This window comes from Anguilla anguilla, chromosome 4 (assembly GCF_013347855.1).
Source record: "Anguilla anguilla isolate fAngAng1 chromosome 4, fAngAng1.pri, whole genome shotgun sequence".
Taxonomy (NCBI): Eukaryota; Metazoa; Chordata; class Actinopteri; order Anguilliformes; family Anguillidae; genus Anguilla; species Anguilla anguilla.
In genome coordinates, this window is record NC_049204.1 from 61,999,932 (window position 1) to 62,009,630 (window position 9,699).

The 9,699-nt window shown below is 46.9% G+C and overlaps 1 protein-coding gene across 2 annotated transcripts in view; it reads right to left on the reverse strand.

Moving 5' to 3' along the window:
* The window catches only part of LOC118224689 (cadherin-12-like), a 139,464-nt gene extending 135,833 nt beyond the window's left edge, over positions 1-3,631 (reverse strand). For both annotated transcript variants that reach the window (XM_035412306.1, XM_035412307.1), the window contains exon 1: positions 3,402-3,631. The gene's annotated coding sequence lies outside the window, so the exon portion shown is untranslated. The remainder of the gene's footprint in view (positions 1-3,401) is intronic.
* Between the last annotated feature and the right edge of the window lie 6,068 nt (positions 3,632-9,699).

A 9,699-nucleotide genomic window follows, 5' to 3' on the forward strand; every position in this document is an offset into this window, starting at 1 on the left:
TCCAGCTGACTCGCTCTGGGCGGGGAGGCAGAGGAGTCGGAGACGAGCGCGAGGACTCACGCCCCCGGCGGCCTGCGCGTCTCGCCCGCGCTCCTCCGGGAGGCGTACCTTCCCCGGGAACAGCGGAGCGGAGCGGGCGCTCTCCGGAGCGTCGCCGGGGCGGCGATTACGAAAATAAGAGCAGGGGTGCGTCTATAAATAGGCCCCTTTTTTTCCCCCTTCGGAGCGCGCCCGCGGTCGAAAAAAAACGCGAAGACGGCTCTCCGGCGCGCCGCTCCGCGGCGTCATTAAAATGAAACGAGCGCTTGGGTCGCCGTGGCGACACGAGGGGCGGTTTGACATTGCGTTAGAGGTTCGGCGGGACCGTCACAATCCTCGCGGCGTCTCCGTTTCTGCTGTGACGGCAGATGTCTTCGTGTCCCGACAACACTCCCCCCGATTCGCCGAGGACACGCGGCGGACTGAGTGGCCCTGACGCTGTTTTACATACACAGGCTGGTTTTAATTACCCTGCCTGAGTTTTTATTAAACGTTTTATTTATTTTTGTTGTTGATATTCCTGTTCTGAAGTGTGTCAGTTGTCAGTGCAACTGCGGATTCCTGGGAATTGACCCTGCTGCCTTTTTACCTCTTACCGGTTCGCTCACCCATGAGCTAACACTGTCGCCCATTTTAAGCCAGTGGGTTGTTTTAAAAGGGACATTTTAAATGTAACTTCAGTTTTAAATTCCCTTCTGACCTCGTGCCCCCGAGTTCGCTCACCCGTAAGCTAACGTGCTAACGGCGATGTTCATTTAAGCCGCCGCTTCGTTTCAAAGGGGACTTTGAAAGCTCCCGTCGAATTCGAAATTCCTGCACTTCGACCGAGGCAGACACGTTTTAGAACAGCACCTCAGCTGCCGCCGCCACCGCCACCCGGGGGGGGGGGGGGGGGGGGGGGGGCTTACGCTCTAACCGAAAAGGGCGGGACGTTGTCACGGCGCCAGTGGATTAAGACACATCCCCGGCACATCTGCCCTCGGATTCGAACCCGGGAGCATTCTGGGCCGGGGGAGATAAAAAGGCTCTCTTTCAAGGTCCGGCACATCTGCATGTTCATTTAATTTCCCCAAATAAAAAATGACTAAAAAAAAAACTGATTGACTGTTGGCATACAAACACGTGGCGATCACACAGTCCCGAACAGCTCGTGTGTGCATCCTGCGTTCCCCGTTTCCCTCGCGCACAACGCTCTCGTGATGCTCCAGGCGAGGGCACGCGCGCCTCAGACGATCGCCCCGCTGGCAGAGAGGGACGGGGGCGGGAGCCGCTCGGGCTTCTGAAGCCGCTTCCCGCGCGGCGTAATTCCATTACCCCGGGTCAGACGTTCCCGTGGAATTTTAATGTTCAAAGGGGGGGGGGGGGAGGAACGTCACTGTCCCTTTCCCAAAGGGCCACCCATTTCATTCAGTCTCCTTCCGAGTGGATCAGAACCGAAAGACGCAGGACAATCTTGTTCTATCGTTTCTTTTTTTCTCTTTCTTCCTTTTCTTTTCACGGGACCGTTCACCGTTTTGCGACACGGCGCAGGCGGTCTCACTCCGCGGAGGCGGGTCACCTGTCTGACGGCTGCCTCGAGCATTCCGCCCTCTGTGGCCGCCGTCCTTCGGCTGCGGCCGCTCGCTCACGCCGATATCTCTGCGTTTCCTCCTGCCTGATCGATATCAGTGCCCACGGTCAGACACGCACGGATCCCCTGGCCCTCCGATTCAGAGTGATCAAAACTTTGCCAAAATTGCTTTCCCACACATTTGGGTTTTCTCATATCTTTAATTGGTCTTTCGTCCAGTGGAACATCAACACGCGGTGTTTTAGCGATTCAGCTGTGCAGCGAACCAAATGCAACAGTCGATTGAAAAGATGTTTTTTTCATATTAGGCACCGTAAATTAATTATTGATTTTTTTCCTACATTGCGTGCATTGTTTGTAATTGTATGTTGATACTGTAATGGAGCCTGGCTTCATGCTCAAATGGAGCTTTGCTTTTGATGAGCTCAGTCTGCAATGTGTGATCCGCTCGCAGAGCTGTTTGTGAAAGTCTGAATTTGGGGGGGCGGGGGACGGGGGCTTGTAGGCGCTCTTCTTTGCAGACTTAACACCTTATTGGGGGATTATTTACTCTGGAAAAACCAACACAATCTCTTGCAATCGCAGAGGGGATAGTGAAAGGCATTCAGATATTAGATCTCTCTGCATCTTTAGCTTATGGATTTATTACTACATATATTTTTTACAAAAAAAAAAAATATATATATATATATTCATGTACATATTGATATAATGCATTTAAATAACTTCAGTTAGGGTGGCATGCTTCAGTTGCTTCGCTCAAAGCTGCTGTTTGGTCGTCACCCAGGCAACAGACCAAAATTCACCACACGCGCCAACCTCAGCCAATTTCACTGAGAGATCGGATCTGGCTGCTCTGGCATGAATTACGGCAACCAGGGGGTGGGTGGGGGGGGGCGCAATCCAGAAGCAGTAAAGAACCCCACAGCCATCCATTCTTCAGCTTCGCTAAAACAAACCTGACAGTCCCTGTGGAGAGCCGGCACGGTAACACACAGAGAATAAGAACCCTCTTTGTGCAGTCTGTCAATTTTAACTGCGTGCGCACTAATCAGTTAAAACCACTTTAATTGGGCCCGGTCGCCCGTGTACCGTATTTACTGTTATCCCTGCTCGAAGAATGAGAGCGTCAGCCGCAAACTGCTACTGTAGAGCATCGCAAGTAAAACGGTAGATTCCTGACCCCTGCTGTCTGTTCTGGTAACCGATGGCAACATCAGTCAAGAGAAGGGGGGACACACAGATATAATAATTTATATTTACAGAACCAAATCTTCCGTGACTCCAGATACTCACACACACATACATACATCACTTGAGGTGATCTTCAATCTGTACACTGAACTTACTGCGTGCAAGCAATGCTGAAGCTTTTTCAGCACTGAACGCCAGACTTTGATAAGGAGGAGTAATGATTAAGTTGTTCACAGACCCAGAGAAGAAGAGAAAGACAAGCCAAAGTACTCTTGAAGAAAGAGAGCCTGTTCTAGCTGTTACAAACCAGGACCAGCGATGAAGCAAATAAACTCTTCCGTCAAATGACCTCACAGTCCCAGAAGTCACAAAATAGACAGTGGAGTTTGATATCCTGACATATCGTGATATAAATCATGGTCTCTCTGTGTGTGTGTGTGTCTGTGTGTGTGTGTGTGTGTGCGACAGCCTGGTTCGGACTCGTGGCTCTCTCCCAATAACTCTCTGCAGTTTGTTCAATTCCCAGCCCCATGAAATCGCTCTGATGAGATAAACCCCTGGAATCGTAAAGCTGGAGGTCACATAAAGCTGTGCTTACCTTGACCGAATCCCTCTCTGGACGGACGTAATGGAAAACCAGTTTAATCCAAACGGCTAGTGACTGAAACGGGCAAACTATCCTGCGCACGAGGCTCGTGGCTCACAGCTAACAGAAGCAGCCTCTCTTCTCTCTGCTCCCTCCCTCTCTCTGGCTGCTGTACCACTTGCTCTCCCGTTCTCTCCCTGTCCTCTCTCTCTCTCTCTCTCTCTCTCTCACTCACTCTCTCCCTGTCCTCTCTCTCTTTCTCTCTCCCTGTTCTATCTCTCTCACTCTCTCCCTCCTTTTCACCCTCTCTTGCTCAGTCTTTCTCCCCTGTTCTCTCTCTCTCTCTCTCTCTCTCTCTCTCTGTCTCTCTCCTCTGTTTTTTTTCTTCTCCTCCCGGCGCTGGGCAGAGGAGCAGGGTGAGAGCGCGGAGCCGGGGGGGGGGGGGGGGGTGAAGGTTCTCTCCTCCTGCAGTTCTGAAGTCTGAGCGGAGCGGTGCGTAGCGTAGCGTGGCGTAGCGTACCGTAGCGTAGCGGAGAGGCAGGGGAATGCGCTCCCGGACTCCCCCGGCTAACCCGCGCGCTCGCTCTCCTACCTCTCGGGGACCTGTGACTGGGGAGACAGCTCCGCGGCGCAGCCCCCGCGAGTGCCGCGGTCTTCATCGGGCTGATTAACGGAGCGTCCCCCGCCCCCCCCCCCCCACCCCCTCCCCCCTCCCCGCAGAGAGCCGGGCGCTGGGCCGGGGCTTTATGGCCACCGGGGGGCCTCTTTAATTCACAGAGACAGGGGCCCTTGGGAATGATGCCCCTTACAGACTAATGCATTCACAGATGTGTGTGTGTGTGTGTGGGTACGTGTGCGTGTGTGTCAGTGAGAGTGTGTGTGTGTGCGTACGTGTGCGTGTGTGTCTGTGAGAGTGTGTGTGTGTGCGTACGTGTGTGTGTGTGTGTGTGTGTGTGTGCGTATGTGAGAGAGAGAAAGACAAACCGCAGTGTAGAAATGCTGAAGGGAAAACAGGGATGGGTGAATATAAAGACTTTCCCCTGATAAGAGATATGAACCCTGGCTGTATAACATATACACACAAATCCTAACCTAACACACACACACACACACGCACACACACATGCACGCACACACACACGCACGTGCAGACATACACACACGCACGCGGTAGTGTACGTATTTACAGGTGCACTGTTTTTTATTTTAAAAATCCCTGGTTACTTGGTGACCTATTTTCTTTTGGAATATGCACATTTCTCCATGTTATGAATGATTACGGTTATGGCTTCCTTTTTCCCAAAATGCACTGCTGCACCCCTTCTGCTCAAAGGCTGTGGCATCTGCAGCATGCTCCTTCACACCCGTCTGTAACTTTTCAAACAGTGTGCGTGTGTGTGTGTACGTGTGTGTGTGTGTAAGAGAGAGAGAGAGATAATGTGTGTGCGCATACGTGCCGTGCGCCTGTGTGAGACACACATCGATCACCGGAAAGGTTACTTCATACTTGATATCATTCCACATCTGTCATGTGTGTGATCTGCTTTCAGATTTTTCTTTTTATTATTTATTTATTTTTCTCTTTATTTGTAGCTCTAAAAGATTTAAATAAATGTCCTTTCACAGCAGTATACTGTACAAATATATGTACATTACAGTATTTTAGTGGCAATAAATAATATATTTCTCTTATATATCCCTTCATTGATACTAATTTATTTCAATATATTGCAATATATTTCATTTTCAATTCAAAAAGGAAGATGGTAAGCACACAGTTCTCAGTGTAGGTACAGTAACGACTGTCATAAGAAAATGTGTGAATACACTGTGAATATCTACAAAAATGAAATATATACATACATAGACATATTTTCATGATATTGCAACGCTTTACAACATATGGGTAAATAAACACGTGGTCATTTTCACATACTGCGATTGCATTGGTTAAAAATGAATATTTAAATGTACTGGTAGCTCTGAGATAGACGCACAGCTTCTGAAAGGTCACTGATCTGACTGGAGACTGGGTTTTCGCTCAGAGAGCCAGATGTGGAGGAAGCGTGGAGGCGGGCGTGCAGCACCTGACGGTGTCCAGCAGGGGGCAGGCCTGTGGAAAGAAGTGAGGGGATGAGAGAGGAGAGAGCTGCTTCACCTGCAGGTAGTAATGGCTGACAGCGGGGGTGTGATTGTTTTAGCGTTCCATAATTCCACCTGTGCCAAATTGATGCCGTTGCAGCTAAACTAACCGACAGCAGTTTAGCTGTGCATTTAAAGGCAATTATATTTTTTTATTTTTTTATTTTTTTAAAAAATAACAAACCGCCAAACAGATGGATTTGTTGTATTCTGGGTTTAAATGCACATAGTCATATCCAGGTATACGGACAGGGAGAGTGAAGCCTGTGATGTCAGAGCCTTGTGGCCTAATGCCACGCTGACTGTGTCAGAAATATTGGGGATGTCCTGGAAGCCAGCTGTCTCACACTGTAATGTAAAATGCACTTATTAGTGCCCAAATAGAACATGATTGTACTTTGAGAAAAATGTCTTCCTTAAAGAATAAAAAATGGACTTCCACTGTATCTATATTTCCTCTGTTATTGCATATTTGACTCACTGAATGGTTTCAAATATTTAGACAAAATGTATTTGACAAAAAGAAACTGAGTAAACACAGAATACATTAAATAATTTATTTTATTTTATTTATAAAAAAAAGTTTTAAAAGTGCATATCACCCATTTGAAAAAGTTCGGTCATCACAGTGAGTTGAAGCTGAAGTGTAATTGGGTTATGCAATGAGACAACGATCCAAATCACAAAAGCAAGGCCACATCTGAATGACTGAAAAGTTTTGGAGTGGCTTAGACTTGAACCCAATAGAGATGCCGTGGAAGAACCTGAAAACGAGCCGTTCGTGCTCGAAAACCTACCAATTTTTCTGAATTAGTGGAGTGTCATTCGTGAATGATTTATTCTTTTTGAATGATTTTTTTTGACGAATAAAACGAACTGACTCACCTCCATTTAACGATTCGTTCATTTGGCTCAGCTCTCAGTAAGTTGCAAACTTACCATTCGCTGAAGCTGCACCTACTCCTATTTAACAGCTTTCACCATTGGGCTGTGTAGTAGCAGTTAGCCAATGGCAGCATTGGAGCAAGTCTGCACATTCCCCTCTGACCTCTTTCATCAACAGGTTTTATCCCACAGAACTGCCGCTCACTGGATTTTTTTTTGTTTTGTTTTGTTTATTGCACCATTCTCTGCACCCTCTAGAGGCTGCAGTGTATGAAAATTAACCTCCAGAGACTGCAGTGTGTGAAAATCCCAGGATAGCCGCTGTTTCTAAGATGCTGGAGCCACCACATCTGGCACCAGCAATACACGGTCAAAGTCACTTAGATGTCTCGCCCATGGTAATGTCTGGTCAAACGACAAGCCTCTTCTTGTGTGCATGTGTCAGCAGGCAAATTGCCTTAACAGGCCGCTGTACCTAATGAAGTGGTACCTATGAGTGTGGATCAGAGATCGCTGTTACACTTGCTCATACTTTACTGTAGTTTCTGCACTCTGTGTCTAAGCATGCAGACCTGCTAAATTTATCATCTTAACCCTTAACCCTTCCTGCGTGTCTTATCACATTTTAAATTGAGTCTGCACTCTGGAGCCAGAGGCTATGTTTGTGAAAAAAAAAAAGAAAAGAAAAAAAAAATCCTTTAGGCTTGGGAAAAGCGTATGTTAACAATGTTAGGAGGAGCTGGTAATTAAAAGTTTGTTGTGACAGACTTACCCCTGTGTGTCTAAGTAACTGGACTTTTTATGTTGCTGTCTCACCTCTTACCACACGGTTAATAGATTGCACTTCAGCTAGTTTAATCTGCAACAAAAAGAGAGACTAAATTATAATTACAAATAATCTAGGTTTGCTATCTACTTATGCCAATCTGACTGTGTGTCATTCTAAGAGTAGGTGGTGGGTCTACACAGGTGGGTCTATGTCAGTGCGGGTCACATGGTTTATCACTGCCAGTTAGTTCCTCCCAGGTACATACCAGATTCTCACAGCACTCCAGCAGCAACCAATGAGAGCAACACCTCTTCTCTGATTGGTTCTTTCTCTCCTGGCGTACTTTGCGGCCTGCGAAGCGGAAAACAGTCATTGGTTTTCGTGCGATCGCGTGGGACGGCACACGTGATATTCCTGATGCGCAAAGTTTATAACACAAAGCACAGACTTTTCTTTGAGTCGTGCTTCATATATTTATTTAGAAAAATGCTTTTGTCCTTTGTGCTCACTTGATACTGCCGCTCAGATATAGATTTTTTTTATTCCATTTATTTATTTTTAATATCACTTGGTGGTTTTGACTGCATACTGCTGCTACGCAAAAAATAAGAAAAAACTGTTTCTGTTAGAAAGAAACTGCACAATAATGTGAGTTCAGATGCACAGTGCAGTGGCCAGTGTTGAAAGGTTGTTTACCTAACATTGCATTTGTAATGAATTGTCATGAGTCTTTATGTGCAGGACAATTTCCTTTTTAGAGGTAACATAAAAGGTAGAAACATAAAATGGAAAAAAATGTCAAATTTTTCACAAAAAAAACTAAAGTCATTGTTAATGCTTTTTTGCTTGTACCACATGCCCTAAAACCAACATGATATGCTTCCAGCACAAAACAACACCTGCATTCTGTATATGACCAATTTTACACGGTGTACATTACGATCGCCTCATACTGTTGCATTTCCACAAGCTGTTGTACGCCGTCACGCCTGGTTAAGACAGATGCTGTAGTAATGCTCGTGACAGGGTTATGTAGTCCATGCGGCACGCGGTTCAAGTAAAGTATCGCCGAGTTTTATCGTCTTTTTTTTCGGCTCGGACTGACGGGGGGAGCGGAAAGCATCTGGTTCATAAAGACCGCCGTCGTTTTGCGGTCAGGAGGCGCGGAGCTGTCGGTGCTCACGGCCCGTTCCAGGGCAGGAGCCTTCGCCGAGGAGCTCACAGATGGCGCCGGCGGCGGCAGAGAACAGAGGGCTTTATGAGTTCGGGCGCTGTTTGTTTACCCTGGCACAGCCCGCGGTCGTGACGGACCGATAAATTCAGCGGCGGGTAAACACGCGCAAATTCGGCAAGACCGACGGCGGGCAGGTCGACTGCCAGGCCGTCTTTAAATACCCTCAAAAGCGCGCGCCCCCCCCCCCATATCAGGACTACGCGACGTTTCCGCGGCGGTTACGAAGCGGCAGCTCATTAATGCCCTCGGATTAATGCGTCGCTCCGCCGCGAACCGAGCCCTCAATGCCCACGTAGCTTCGGCAGATGAGTTTATTCATCGCGATCGCTCCCAGAGCCGCCATCAGCGTCTTCGCAAATGGCGCCTCACTATCGCGCTCGTCGTTTGCCTCGAGGAGGCGAACGCGTTTTCCAAATTTCGCGCAGGAGGAAATAAAAAAAAATGAAAAAAAAAAAATAGTTCCCATTAACTGGAACTAAAAAAAAAAAATTAAAATACATATACAAAAATGAGCTCAGTTGAACAGGGTATTTCAAGGGATAAAGATGGCTTTGTCCCCTAGAGGAGTTTGAGTTAAATGTACTTTTTACTCGAATTTATTTTCTTGCGTGTCTTTGTAACAGGCACATTGCTGTATCCAAATAAATGTTCAATTATTATTTGTGGTTGTACTCTCAGGGCTTAAAGCACGCGCCATCAAACCACCACACATTGGAGCTTAGGGTTTGAACCATGAATACTAAAAACAGTACTTTGCGCAAGATAAAGACTTTTTGCCGTTCATTTTAGACCGAGGTTGAAGCTGTTCAAAGCTTGTGAATAGGAGAGGGCATTCTAAATTCAGAGAAGAAAGGGGAATCATTTTTATTTTAAATAAAAATAAAAAAAGTCTGACAGGCAGAGGTCAAGCCACCTATTATGTAAATTGATCTAAGTTACACACACCACTCTTCCTCCAGGCCTTTCACCTCTGCTCAGATGTATGACACTTGTCACATTGTGTTTATTTCCCAGCTGCCATTGTCCTTTTACTCTTTCATGAAGCAATTACCGCAGACAATGTAACTTTGACCCCTCACACAGGAAGTGATGTCAAACCTTCCCTCCCAAGAACCGGCAGGCATGCCATCAGCAAGTGCCACTACCAATCTGTCTCTGGATATCACACGCGATTAGACGAATAAATATAGATATCCATAACGACTTTCACGGACAGCCGTCCCAAGGAGATGTATAATTTGAAACCCAATCAAGCACTTTATCAGACATAAATCACGCTA